Genomic DNA, 15252 nt, shown 5'->3' with positions numbered 1-15252 from the left:
AAACAATTTACGTTTTTGTTTTTTTTACAAATTGTGTAATGACGCTGTAAACCTGCGTTTTTAAAGCTTTGACGTAAAAGAATAACGGGCATATATATTTCCCTTTATGGGTAAGAATTCTGCTACGGATTTATTTTGTGAAAGTGAAAATTATATTGCTGTTGACCAGGGCGGTAATTGTGAAAACCCCAAGATGCATTTTATACATTACTTCCCCTTTTCTCAATCTATTGTAAAAAGAGTAGGTGTACCAACGTCCAGCTCGTTTTTGGTTTTTATGTCAGAACTGGTCCATGTTTTTCCTGCCGAAACTAGCCCAGGGTTATTATGTCGAAACTTGCCACTTAGACGCTACGATTTTTTTGCAATATCTAGCCGCATATATTAAACAAAGGCGTTCAGTTTTTTTATGAAATATCAGTGGGGTAACTTTAAATTTAGAAAAACTGACGTATGTATTACCTGTAGTGAAAGATTAGCTCGAAAAGGAACAAAAATAAAGGTTTCATTTTCATTTCGACAGCAAGAGGTAAAAGTACAAACACGCGAATTCCCTTAACGCAACTAAACTCTTAAAGCGCATCCTTACAATTGATAAAAGCACATATATAACACACATATAAAGTGTTATATAATTTTGTTATATAATATAACATATATGATTGACAATAGCACATGTATAACTATATAACACACCTTACTTTAATGACAAGGCGACCCGGGAATAGAAGAAAAACTTGCCCCGCACCTGTGCTACCGGTCAGTATTGAACCAGCTTACTTGCACTCTCGCTTCAGCTTACTTTAAGCTGAGATATTAGAATAACCAAGTCCACCGTATATATGCACATATTCTTAAAGAGCTCGATGCCAAATCGAGATGCGTTTCAATAACTGCACAAACGCATTTAGGAAATGTTGAGGTACCGTATTCTTTTTATTGTAGAGCAGGGTGAAGAATAAAATATTTATACACCAACTCGACTGTCTGACCTCATGTCACTGCGGCGGCGCTGCTGTCGGCACTGCGCATGCGCAGACACTTCACCTGGTGTTAATCCGCTTTATGCGTACGTGCATTGCCCACCAGGTGTCGGGAGACGCGGGAATATTTGTAAACAGTGTGTTGGTGTATAGATAAGCGAAGATTTAAATCGGGCTGCGCACGAGAAAAAGCGGCCCTCTTCAAAGCAGTTCCAAGTGTTCAACTTTGTTTCTACCTCCTACTTCGTTTTTTAGTTATGTGGTATTCAATTGGAAGCACTTCTTAAATCGAAGATAACGTTTTTTCTTACAAAGCTTGCCATCTGCTTTTATGATATCCCCAGACTTATAAATTTAGGATACAATTCGATTTTCCCTGCAGTGCCACAAACCCAACAAAGTGAGCGTACAAGTAAACTTAAAGCAAAAAAGGGAAAAAAATCGTCTCGTGTGTTTAGGAGCTTGGCGACTCTGAGAGTAATCATAGAGATTATAGTAAACAATGGCAAAATACTCCTATAAGAAAGTCCCCTTAGCACTGCTGGCATTTGAGGACAGATATCATAGAAAACGTGTGGTGGATGTAAACTAACAAATAAAGTGCACAAACCCAGTTAAGCTGTGTCAGATGAGTGCAACCGGAAAGATCTTGCCCCTCTAGCTGCGTCAAAGATGCCGAAATAGCACCAAAATATTCTTGATCAATTCTAGTTATATACTCATTTGAGAAATCATTGAGTTCTGGCGTTCTTTCAAGGCATTTAGTGTGCGTCACGTCTGGCGCACACGTGACGCACACTAAAATTCTTAAAATAACGCCAGGGGTTATTTTTGTTTAAACTTTTCTTACTCTAAAGTTCAACAACCTTTTCAAGGAATCTCCATTGCAACACGCAAGTTGTTGTCGTCAAAACCTGCGTATATTTTTTTTACTCGAACAACCAATAAGAAATAAAAACCTGCGATCGATGACGTTTGTTGTTTATGTGGCCAGCTTGATCATTATACGCATGAACAGAAGTAAGGTATGAACGAATGGCATGAAGAAGAGGGGCTTAAATTACTATAAACCCCGCAGGGGCACCTGTGAAAGCAGGTGTTTGGAGAGTGGCGTCTCCACGGACCCCAAGCCCCGCAGGGGGCGCTTGCACCTTAGGTGCTAGGTGCTTAGTGAGTAGCGTCACCACGGACCCCAGCCACATGGGCCATCATACCCGTACGCAGGGGGCACCTACTTTGGTAGGTGCTTGGTGAGTGGCGTCACTACGAACCCCGAGCCATGTGGGTTCGCCCACCCACGTCTGGCTGTGCGTGGCTTAACCCGTGTCCAGGGAAAGGGGACCCTGGTGGTTGAGCTGAGCCCGGGGTATGTTTGGACCCTTCGGGGCCCCCCGGGCGAGGCGATACACCGCTTCGGCCCCTGCTTCTCGTAGACGGGTGTCCTGGCTTGGCCCGACCAGGATGATTCAGTCTGTCGCCTCTTCTACCCTCTTCTTCCTTCTTTCACTTTTCCTCCCCCCTCTTTCTTTTTTCTTCTACACTCTCTTCGTTCCTTTTACCCCTTCTTAAGCGGCAAGGGCCAACCTTGAGTGGAAACAGGACCTGTGCCTGCAACCACACTAGGGTATAGTGCCCGGGCAGCACTGGTCGAGTAATTATGTCAGCCAATTGCCCATCTTGCTATGGCACATTACCTACCCTTTTGTTGGGCTCCGTGGTGGGCGGTGCACCTGGGCACTGAATTTCCTTCCCATCTTTATGGGTTCCAAGCTAAACAAAAACTCTGATCGGGTTCTGAAAAGGGCCCGCACCGAGGACAAACTTTTAAAGAATCATACCACGGCACCGGAAACTTTTCCAAAATTTTTGGTCATGCACTCGGACAACGAGGACAAACCGCTCGCAATACTTTCACCTTTTCTAGTCGCGAAGACGTTGGAGGTGGTGGTTGGAAAAAATTTCAAAGCAAAAAAGCTTTTTTCTGGTGACCTCTTTGTTGAAGTCCATGCCGCAGAGCAGAGTACTGCACTACTTGCCCTCAACGAAATCCAAGACTATGCCATTTCTGTGACCATTCACCGCTCTCTTAACAGCACGCAGGGCGTCATCTCCGAGGATGATCTACTTGAAAGCCCGAACGAAGATACCCTTGAAGGTCTTAAAGATCATGGTGTCATCGCTGTGCGACGCATCACTCTTCATCGTGATGGCCAGGAAATGGACACTAAACATATAGTTTGGACGTTCAATTCAACAAGTCTCCCCTCCGCAGTCAAGGCCGGCTACCTTAACTGCAAAGTGAGACCGTGCATCCTCAATCCAAGACGTTGCTTCCGCTGCCAACGTTTTGGCCATGGGTCAACCACGTGCAGAGGAAAAATGACATGTGCCAAATGTGCAAGCAACGATCTCCCCACAGACAACTGTTCTAGCGACTCACACACCTGCGTGAATTGCCGAGGACCTCACCCGGCATACTCTCGTTCGTGCGCTGAATTCAAACAGGGAAAGGAAATAATAACTCTAAAAACAAAGGAAAACTTGACTTACCAGGAAGCACGTAAGCGTCACTCCTTCGTGTAAGGAGGCACGTATGCTGGGGCGGCAGCCAGAGGGGCTGCTCCGCCAAAGACCTCTGTGGGTACACAATAGTCCGCTCGGGATATTGTGGCCCCATTTAGCCCCCCTTTCCTTACAAGACCAAGGGTGGATAACACACCCTTACAGACTCCCATAACGCAAACAACCGACACGTCGGTGCGTCTCGGTGGTCTTTCGCAACCCCGACAGCATGCAGAAAAGGCACCTCGGGGCTGTCCATCCTCCTCTTCTCATCACCCTGGGAGCGCTGCCAGAACATCGGCCACTCCCAACGCCAAGGTTCAGGAGAAGGTGAAATCTAACATAAGTCACCTTCATTTGGACGCACCCAATAGGTTGTGTTCAACCTTCCCGTACTACATGAAAAACAACCTAGTACACTTCAATCAAAAGCTCTGGATGCGTCCGAGCGTAATCGTGGTGCATCCTGCTCGCATCATGAACACCCTGGTGTACAAGGAGTGATGGCTGAATCTTGCACTGATCCTGCAGATTAGACTACCCCTATGGAAGTTGACAAGCAACCAAAAAAGAAAAACAAAAAACAGAGCCCCCGCATAACAGGAACGCCCTAGCATAATGCCAGTGAATACTGTGCAGTGGAATTGCAGAGGAGCACGCTCAAACATTGATGCTTTAAAGGATCTGGTGCAGGCCCTAGACCCAGAGGTGACCTGTCTTCAGGAGACGTTCCTCTCTGAGTCAGCCTCGTTCAGATTTGGCAGATGCGCAGTATATCGTGAAGACCGTCCTCCGGAGGTGAGAGGTGGAGGAGTGGCTCTCATTGTGCAGCCATCGTGCCCTTCATAGCAGATTTCTTTAACCTCAAACTTGGAAACAGTTGCTGCGCGTATTTACATCGGTATCAGGGTAACTGCATGCTCTGTTTATCTTCCACCTAATGAACAGATCACGTTGACTGAACTAGAACACCTTGTAAGTGAACTCCCAAGCCCTTACCTGCTTCTTGGAGACTTCAATGCACACAATAGACTATGGGGAAATCAATTGGATGCAAAGTGGTGGAAAATATTTTGCTAAAAAATTCAGTGAATCTTTTAAATGACAAGTCTTCTAGGCAAATTACCCTAAGCTTGCCTGTGAAATACTCGGCCATAGACTTGTCATTTTGTTCAGCTTATCTTTTTTACGAAATTGTCCTGACGTGTTCACCAAAATCCATATAACAGTGATCACTTTCCCATTGTCATCCAAAACTCGAGCTCTACTCCTTGTGTTCCGAAAAGAGTGACCCGGTGGGTCATTGACCCCGCAGGGGGTACCTGCGAAAGCAGGTGTTTGGAGAGTGGCGTCTCCACGGACCCCGAGCCCCGCAGGGGGCGCCTGCACCTTAGGTGCTAGGTGCTTGGTGAGTAGCGTCACCACGGACCCCAGCCACGTGGGCCACCATACCCGCACGCAGGGGGCACCTGCCTTGGTAGGTGCTTGGTGAGTGGCGCCACCGCGAACCCCGAGCTATGTGGGTTTACCCACCCACGCCTGGCTGTGCGTGGCTTAACCCGTGTACGGGGAAAAGGGGACCCTGGTGGTTGAGCTGAGCCCGGGGTATGTTTGGACCCTTTGGGGCCCCCCGGGCGAGGCAATACACCGCTTCGACCTCTGCTTCTCGTAGACGGGTGTCCTGGCTTGGCCCGACCAGGATGATTCAGTCAGTCGCCTCTTCTACCCTCTTCTTCCTTGTTCACTTTTCCTCCCACCTCTTTCTCTTTTCTTCTACACTCTCTTCCTTCCTTTTTCACCTTCTTAGGCGGCAAGGGCCAACCTTGAGTGGAAACAGGTCCTGTCCCTGCAACCACTCTAGGGTATAGTGCCCGGGCAGCACTGGTAGTGTAATTGTGTCAGCCAAGCCTTTCTTGCTATGGCACATTACCTACCCCCTTGTTGGGCTCCGTGGTGGGCGGTGCACCCGGGCACTGAATGTTCCTCCCCATGATATGGGTTCTCGTGCAAAAACCTTCCTCGATCGGCCCCCGAAAAGGGGCCGAACCGAAGTTCCAACCACAGTCAACACACCATCTACTCCTGCTAGGTTCCCAAAGTTCTTGGTTCTGCACTCTGAAACTGAAAAACCACTATCAAAGTTTTCTCCCTTCCTTGTAGCCAAGATACTTGAATCTACTGTCGGAAAGAAATTCAAGGCCAAGAAATTGCCCTCTGGCGACCTGCTTGTTGAAATCGAATCAAGCCAGCAGAGTGCTGCCCTTGTTGCTTTAAGTTCCATATCTGACCAGAAAATCACAGTTACACCTCACCGCACCCTAAACACCATCCAGGGGGTTATTTTTGAGGATGACCTCCTTGACTTCTCAGACAGTGAAATAGTTGAGGGACTTTCCGACCAAGGCGTTGTAGCGGCAAGGCGTATCTCCTTGCGCCGCGACGGCCAAGAACGGAAAACAAGGCACATAGTTCTTACCTTTGAATCCACTACATTGCCAGAGGCTGTGAAGGCTGGGTACCTTCACTGTAGAGTCCGGCCCTACGTGCCAAATCCTCGCAGGTGTTTTAACTGTCAGAGATTTGGTCATGGATCCCAGAACTGCCGAGGCAAAGCCACTTGTGCGAAGTGCGGTCAGGCTAACCATCAAGCAGATACATGCTCTAACGACGCCAACTGTGTCAATTGCAACAGTCCCCATCCTGCGTATTCCCGCTCTTGTAAAACTTGGAAAGATGAAAAAGCTATTCTTACCTTGAAAGTGAAGGAAAATCTCTCTTATCCAGAGGCACGCCGTCGCTTTGCGTTCTTGCAAAAAGGCGGCTTTGCAGAGGTGGTGCAGCGGGGGCCTGCACCACTGAAAGTGGCAGTGGCAACCCAGACGTCTTTTCCAGACAATGGGAAGCCACTGCAGTCCCCCACGCCCAAGCTGAAGATTCAGCTCCCTGGGCATGCACTTTCAGCAGGTCGGTCTCCCGACCATTCCAGCAAGAGTGCTAACTGCCCTGCATCTTCAGGGCAGCAGCCTCTCCGTTCTGGCGGAGAGTGTGCACAGGGTACCCCCGCTTCTCAGGATGGGCCGGCAGCTGCAACTGTCGTGCCCGTCCGCACTCCGCGGTCCCCTTCCAGGGAAGGAAGTCGACGCTCTCGCCCGCACTCGTCGGAGAGAGCATCCTCTTCCAAGGAGCGGCATGTCTCTTCTGTCGCTCCTACATCGAAAAAGGGACAGGAACGGGTGGAGTCGGGCAGTGCCCTGCCCGACACACCTGCTGCCTCTTCTGCTGGATCAGGTCGTGGCCGGGGCCTGCAGCCCCGCGCTCCGAGCCAACCCAAAGCTTTACCCAAAGCCCCGTCCCAAGAGGCGGAGGCAATGGATGACAGCAGTGAGGTGTCTGCGCCAGCGTCTGATCAAGACGACATGGACTGGCAGACGGCTAAATCTAAGCATAAGAGCAAAAAACCAGTAACCCCTCCAAAGTGACGTAGGACATTATTTTTTGCCCTGCGCGGCAAAGTCAAGGTTTTACTTTTACTTGTCCTTTACTACTTTTACTTATTTACTAATATTTTAACTGTGTTTTAGAATAATGTCTAAATTTACTTTTATGCAGTGGAACTCCCGCGGTCTTTTACGAAATATAGATGATGTCAATTTTTTTATGGACGAATTGCGTCCTATAGCTCTCTCCTTACAAGAGACACATCTTAATGATCATCATAATTCAGTGTTACGTCGCCATCAGTTTTTTAGAAAAGATCGCCCTTCATCAAATGCATCAGGTGGAGTAGCTGTGGCTGTTCAAAGTGGCGTCGCATGCTCGCAGGTTCCTCTTTGCACACCTCTTGAGGCAGTGGCTGTGCGCCTTCTTTTGGATCGCCTCATCACTGTTGTATCTATTTATATTCCACCAAACATTCCACTGCATCTTCATGATCTCCAAAGACTTGTTGCACAGCTTCCTCACCCTTTTTTACTTTTAGGAGATTTTAATGCTCACCACCCCTTATGGGGTAGCGCCCGCCAAGACTCACGTGGTGGAGTCCTTGAGCGGTTTTTATTAACATTTGGGCTGTGCCTCATGAATAAGAGAAAACCAACCTTTTTCAGTGCAGCTCACAATTCATTTACATCTATCGATCTTTCCATCTCATCCCTTTCAGTGTTTTCTTTGTTTACATGGAAAGTCTTGGATAATCCTTTTGGAAGTGACCACTTTCCAATCATTCTGGAGAGTCTTGTTTCAGTTCCAAGCCTTATGAAACGTACCCCTCGTTGGAAACTTGACAAGGCAGACTGGAGTCTATTCAACCTAAATGCAGAGCTTAAGCCTTCCATGTTCTTGTCCTTAACACACGATGAAGCCACCACATACATTACACAACAGATCACTAATGCCGCTTTTCGCTCCATCCCTCAAACCTCCTCTAGCATCCCCAAAAAGTGTAAACCATGGTGGAATGATGATTGTTCCAATACTAAGAAAAAACAGGACAAGGCATGGGGTATATTTCGCAGATATCCAACATTCATGAATTTGATAGAGTTTCAGCGAAATAGGGCCCAAGCTCGTTGGACCAGGAAACAGGCCAAGAGGAAGTCCTGGAGAGGCTATCTGTCCTCTATAAGCTGTTATGTCCCAGCAAAGGAGGTGTGGGACCGACTGCACAAGGTTGAAGGCGGCAAATACCGATGCTTTACAGTCCCTCTTTTTCCCTCTGTAAGCTCTTTACATGACCAGGCAAATGTGTTGGGTGCTCATTTTGCAGCCGTTTCAAACTCATCTCATTACTCTCCAGCGTTTCTGAAGTTTAAAACAAATGCAGAAAAAACGAAAGTCAGCTTGGCAGGAGGAGCCTCTGCACCGTACAATCAGCCGTTTACAATGGTTGAGCTTCAAATGGCTCTCAAAATCCGGAAGCATTCATCCCCCGGTCCTGATCGAATACATTATGAGATGATCCGCCATTTATCGGAGGAGTCACTCTCAGCCCTCCTGACATATTTCAATGAACTATGGAACAATGCACACTTCCCCGCCGGTTGGAAGCAGGCAGAAGTAATTCCGTTACTAAAGCCTGGAAAAGATCCTTCACTTCCTACAAGTTACAGACCGATTGCACTGACTAGTTGCTTGGGTAAAACGTTTGAAAGGATGATTAATAAGCGTCTTGTTTATTTCCTGGAGCAACACAATATTTTGAATGTAAATCAATGTGGGTGTCGATCAGGACGTTCCACCATAGACCATTTAGTCCGGCTGGAGACTGTTGTACGAGAGGCGTTTGTGAATAGGCAGCATTGCGTATCTGTCTTTTTTGATTTGGAAAAGGCTTACGATACCACTTGGAGGCATGGCATCCTACGTGACTTGTTCATGTATGGAGTACGCGGCAGATTACTTCATTGTATAAAAAACTACCTTAGTGGGCGTTTCTTCCGTGTACGGTTAGGCACGACAGTATCCAACAGCTTTCTCCAGGAGAATGGTGTTCCTCAGGGTGGAGTACTGAGTGTCACCCTCTTCGCCATAAAAATTAACTCTCTTTGTCGTGTCATACCTTCCTCAGTATCATATTCATTATACGTAGATGACATTCAAATTTCTGTAGCATCATGTAATATGTCTAGTTGTGAAAGGCAGCTACAACTAGCCATAAATAAAATGACTAAATGGGCTAATGAGAACGGTTTTAAGTTTTCTCCAGAAAAAACTATTTGTGTTCCATTTTCTTTACGGCGGGGTCTCTGGTTAGAGCCCTCTCATGTTAAATGGAAATACCATCGAAGTTAGAACTGAGCATAAGTTTCTGGGATTGATATTTGACAGTAAGCTTAGTTTTGTCTCCCATCTCAGATGGCTAAAGCAGAAATGTATGCAGACATTGAACATTCTTAAAGTCCTCTCACACAAGTCTTGGGGTTCTGATAGGAGGTGTCTACTTCGTTTGTACTTCTCTCTTGTACGATCGCGCCTTGATTATGGGTCTGTTGTGTTCGCGTCTGCTCGGCCGTCTGCCTTAAAAATGCTTGACCCTGTGCATCACCTTGGGTTGCGTCTTGTGACGGGTGCTTTCAGAACATCTCCTATTTTAAGCTTGTATGCTGACCCCAATGAAATGTCATTGGAAAAAAGGCGGCAGTACCTAAGTCTGGTTTATGCCTACAAGGTGTTATCAGAACCCAGCCATCCAGCCCACAATAGTATTCGAGAGTCTAAGTTTTATCGTACTTTCGAGCATAAACCAACTGTTATTCGACCCTTGAGCCTTCGTTTTGAGAGTCTCCGTCTCTCCCTTAACCTGCCACGTGAGGGTGTCCATTTCCTAGAAAGCGCATATCATACTGCCCCATGGGATATGAAACAAATAGCTTGCAATTGGTATTTTACAAAATTTAATAAACATAATGTTTCTCCACTCATTCTACAACAGGAATTCTTAGCTCTGCAAGAAAAATACAGACATTACCGCCAGTTTTATACTGACGGTGCCAAGTCCTTAATGTATGTCGGCTCAGCTGTTTATTCAAATTCGTTTACCCATGTTACTCGACTTCACAATGTCGCCAGCATTTTTACTGCCGAACTATATGGTGTTCTGGCAGCACTTGACTATATAATCAGGAACAAAGTGATGAAAGCCATTATATTTGTAGACTCTCAAAGTGTTCTTACTGCAGTATGTTCTATCACACCAAATACGAATAAGTTGACTCGACTTGTACGGGCCAGAGCTCAACAGGGACTCGCTGGTGGGAAAGACATTGAGTTTTGCTGGGTCCCGAGCCATGTGGGCATCGCAGGCAACGAGGCTGCAGATAGACTAGCTGCTTCTTCACAGAACCTTTTACCATCGAATGTCTGCATACCTAACCAAGACCTTAAAGCGTCCGTAAAATTTTCACTCTGGCAACTTTGGCAATCTGAATGGAAGTTAGCCGATAACAATAAGCTTCATGTCATCAAGCCAGAACTTGGTGTATGGGAAACCTCTTATAATAAAAATCGTTTCCACGAAGTCCTCCTGTGCCGGCTGAGAATCGGCCATTCATTCCTAACCCATCAATACCTGCTTATAGGTGAGGAACCACCGATATGCGAGCACTGTGGGCAAGCTTTATCTGTTCTGCATGTTCTCTTTCTTTGCCGTGGCCTTTTACAACAGTACAAGATCTATTTCTCTGAGTTTTTCAAGTACAACATCCCATTTCACCCTGTCTTATTTCTAGGGGAGCAGCCTCTCATATCACTTGAACGTCTTTTAGCTTTCCTCAAAACTACAGGTGTCTTACATAAATTATAGCCAAACTCTAGTCTAGTGAATGTACTTTTACCAGTGTTTTTCAGCTTACCTAGTTTGGCGCAGTATGGCCATCGGAGCTCTTGCGCCATAAAACCCGTAAGCAACAACAACGGTGGGTCATTGAGAAGGCACACTGGACGAAATTCAGTGAACAGGCCCAGATTCCTGAGGATGGCTTCACAGCACTTAATATTGTCACGAATGACAAGTGATGAGGCGATAATAACTGAAGAAACTAAACGTTTAATGGGGCGAACTTGTGCCCAGAACAAAAGGGAATAGAAGATAATAACAAATCGTCGCCAGCGTCGAAGTCGGCGAGACAGCGGAGTCGAACGCTGGGGTGAAACTGCCTCCGGCTTGCCACGCGGAGCCCCTTTTGTACCCGCGTGGGCTTCTGGAACATGCGACGTAGAAGGTTCGGTTTGTAGAACATTCTAACCTCGAATCAGCAAAACGGTTCAGGAATTTTTCAGAACATCACGTTACAGCATCAACAAAAATGTGCAGACGCGGCCAGGAATCGAACCCTAGCCTTCTGCGTAGAAGGCAAGCGCGATAACCGTTAGGCCACGGGCGCGCTGCCTACTTGGTCAGTTGTGCCCGCGGCAATATTGATGAGGCCACGTCTGCTTTGACAACTGTCATAATTGACGCAGCAATAGTTTCAATCCCAAGAACATCATCACGGGTTCCAAAATACCCAAAACCGTGGTGGTCTCCAAAATGTACAGAAGCCAAGAAAAATAAAAATAAGTATTGGGGGAAGCTCAAGAGGTATCCCACTTCTGAGTGGCTAATCGCCCTTAAAAGAAGCAAAGCTGAGCTCCGCCGCATAATCAGAAGCCAGAAGAAAAACTCCTGGTGCAGGTACACCTCGGACGTTACCCAGCACACATCAATAAAAGAAATCTGGGACAAAGTCCGGAAGATGGAGGGCTTATATAATGATACCCGACTCTCTATTCTCAAAAAAGAAACCGTTTAAGTGTGCTCCCCCATAGACCAGGCAAATCTGTTGGGACATACTTTCTCAGTAGTATCCAGCAAGTTTTCATATCAAAAACCTTTTCTAGCTTACTACACGCAAGTAGAGAGAAAATCACTGCCAATAAAACTCAGTAGCGAGGAACCTTACAACAAACCTTTATCTTTTCGAGAGCTAGAGTTATCGACCCTGCATGGCCGAAATTCTGCAGTTGGCTTAGACAACATACACTATAAAATGATTGCTAACTTATCCCATGATTCCAAACTTGCTCTTCTGAAGTTCTACAACAGAATATGAGACGGGGGTGTTCCCAACATCCTGGAGGAAAACAATCGTTATAGCCATTCCAAAGCCAGGCAAAGATCACACAAATCCTCAGAACTACAGACCAATATCTCTCACCAGCTGCCTCTGCAAGGTGCTAGAACGCATGATAAATTCATAGCTTGTTTTTTTGCCGAGAGGCAGAAAACTTACTATCACGAGCTGAGTGTGGTTTCCGCAACAACCGCTCCACTTTTGATCATCTGTGTCTCTGGAGATGGAGGTTCGCTCGGCCTTTGTGAGGCGTGAACATCTGGTGGCAGTTTTCTTTGATCTTGCTAGGGCATATGATACAACATGGATGCATGGCATTCTTAGTAACCTGGTGTCAATTGGTTTTAATGGTAACATGATGATGTTCATTAAGAACTTCTTTACAGATCGTACTTTTCAGGTGCGCCGGGGAGCAGTTCTTTCCGGCGAGTTTATGCAGGAAACGGGCGTTTCCCAGGGGTGCATTTTAAGTGTTATATTATTTTTGTTTCAGATAAATTCACTCTCCCCTGAAATTCCCCGCCCCATCGAGCACTCTTTATATGCCGATGACCTTAAAATTTCTATCAGGACTTCATCTCTGCGATTTGCCGAGCGACAACTCCAACTTTGCATAAACAAACTGGGCATGTGGTGTTTTCAAAACGGATTTCAGTTCTCGGCAGAAAAAAGTGCCATTGTACATTTTACTCGGAAACGTGGACTCTACCCTAATCCCGAACTGTCACTAAATGGTACACAGCTCACTTGTAAAAACTTTAAAAAATTTCTGGGAGTCATTTTTGACCGGAAACTAACATTTGGAGAGCATATTGCCTGTCTTCGCAAACACTGCCTGAAAAAACTAAATATTCTTAAAGTGCTTGCACACACATCTTGGGGAGGACACGTGGAGTCTCTTTTGCATATCTACCGGGCTAAAGTGCGTTCGAAATTGAATTATGGCAGCTTTGTTTATGGATCGGCTAGACAAAGCACAACTCGACAGCTTGATCCTGTTCATCACCAGGCATTTCGTTTGTGCACGGGAGCTTTTCGGACATCACCAGTGGAGAGTCTATACATAACAGCCCATGAGCAGCCCCTTACGTCTTAGGAGAGAATTGCTAGGTCTATTTTATGCAGGTAGAATTTCAATCTACAAGGACAATCCAGCCTACACTTATGTCCACGCCCCATCTTTCACTGAGCTGTTTGCTCGACGCCCATCAGTAGCCCAACCATTTGGAATTCGTGTGCAGTAAGTTTTGTCAGACACTAGGGTTTCTATAAGCGAGGTGTCATCTTTCCGTCCACCACTCCCCCCTTGGTATGGCCCAAGCATTTCTTGTGATTTGCGGTTAACTAAATTCCAAAAGCCATATACTGCGCCTCTCCTGTACCAACAGTGTTTTTTTTAGAAATCCTTAAAGAGTTCAAGGACTACCTGGCATTTTACACTGATGGTTCCAAAATGGGCAATGTTCTTGGAGCAGCCATTGTTTCTGGGACCACCAGAAATGCTTTCCAGTTGTCTCCAATAACATCTGTCTTCACATCTGAATTGTATGCGATTATTGCCTCGCTTAAGCACGTCAGAAAGTTCTGGATCAAGAAAGCTCTCATAAAGCACTCTTTAAGGGCACTAATGTCTATTTGTGCTAAAGGGCCTAAGAAACACCGGTTTATTGCAGATATTCATACCCTGTGACGAGAAACCCAGTCAGTAGGTGGACATGTTCAGTTCCTCTGGGAACCAGGGCATAGTGGCATCACTGGAAATGACCTTGCCGATAAAACTGCCCGACAGGGTCCGTTCGAAGACAGAACACACATTCCTTTCCCTTAAGTGACATTCGCCGTGAGATGTCCAATAGTTGCGGCAATGGAAATGTGAAGGTAACAAGCTTCATACTCTTCACCCTACTACAGATACATTTCAGGACCATCGTCACCTCTCGCTTCATGACAGTGTATTGTTAACACGACTGCGCATTGGACATACACGCTTAGCACACTCACATTTCTTAATGGGCGACGAATCTCCTACCTGTGAAACATGTGATTCAGACCTTACAGTAATGCATCTCTTTGTTTGCAGGAAGCTCGAACCTTTCCTTAAACCACTTTTAGCACCACTAAGAATATTTAACATTACATTTCATCCGTGTTTGGTGTTAGGTTCTGAACCTCAGATTCCACTCAAAGACTTATTCACGTTCCTTCAAAAAAGTGGTCTCAAGTCACTTCTCTAATATACATGAATTTTTGGAGCCCTTTACACTCTATGGGCCTCATTACCCGTTTATGTATAAGCTAAACACTGCACATTAGTTTTACCCATATGCACTAACATACTACATATTGATTAGCGAAACAGGATCTTGGCTCTATTTGGCCCTCGTGTTGCCCTTGCGCCATAAAACATCAAAACATCATCATCAAATTACTATAAAGGAACTGCGTACTGAGCTTAAATTGAGCTTAGTGGTTGCAGCCTTAAGATTCTGGGACATGCGGGAAGCTGCGAACTTGCGCCATCTGTCGGCTTTTGCACCAGCAACCGAGCTTAACCGAATGGGCCAAATATTTTTTATTGTTTTTACTAATAACTAAGCCACAGATCTTAATGCACTCTCGAAATCCGGACTCGCAGAATAATTCACATATTCTCAAAACTTCAAGGCAATAAGACTATTAAATTTACTTCCTGAAACAATGGAGATCTCATAAAACACAATTAAAAAAAAAAACGAAGATACATTCAGCTCCCGGGGGAAAATATTACAGCACTTTTGAAACCTTTAATCGAGTGCTATCGTTTTAAATGTAGTTTGTTTGTGTGTTTGTTTATTTATTTTTGACACAATTGTCAGGGAGGTTGGGACAAAAGGCGAAAACGAATCACCTGACTAGGTCCCAACCCCCGTTACAGCACTCAGCAGCAGGGCACAGGAAATTAATAAAAAACAGCATAAATCAAAAATAAAACAATATCTGAGAAGATAAAAATATGAGACACAAAAAATGGACAATCTATTTTGATGTGAACTATACTAGGAATACACACTAGGCACATTGAAGTATACCGTAAGGTATTTTTTGAAAAGAAACATGAA

This window comes from Ixodes scapularis, unplaced genomic scaffold (assembly GCF_016920785.2).
Source record: "Ixodes scapularis isolate PalLabHiFi unplaced genomic scaffold, ASM1692078v2 PGA_scaffold2__306_contigs__length_199485367, whole genome shotgun sequence".
In the NCBI taxonomy this organism is placed as follows: Eukaryota; Metazoa; Arthropoda; class Arachnida; order Ixodida; family Ixodidae; genus Ixodes; species Ixodes scapularis.
This window is presented reverse-complemented; position numbering follows the sequence as displayed.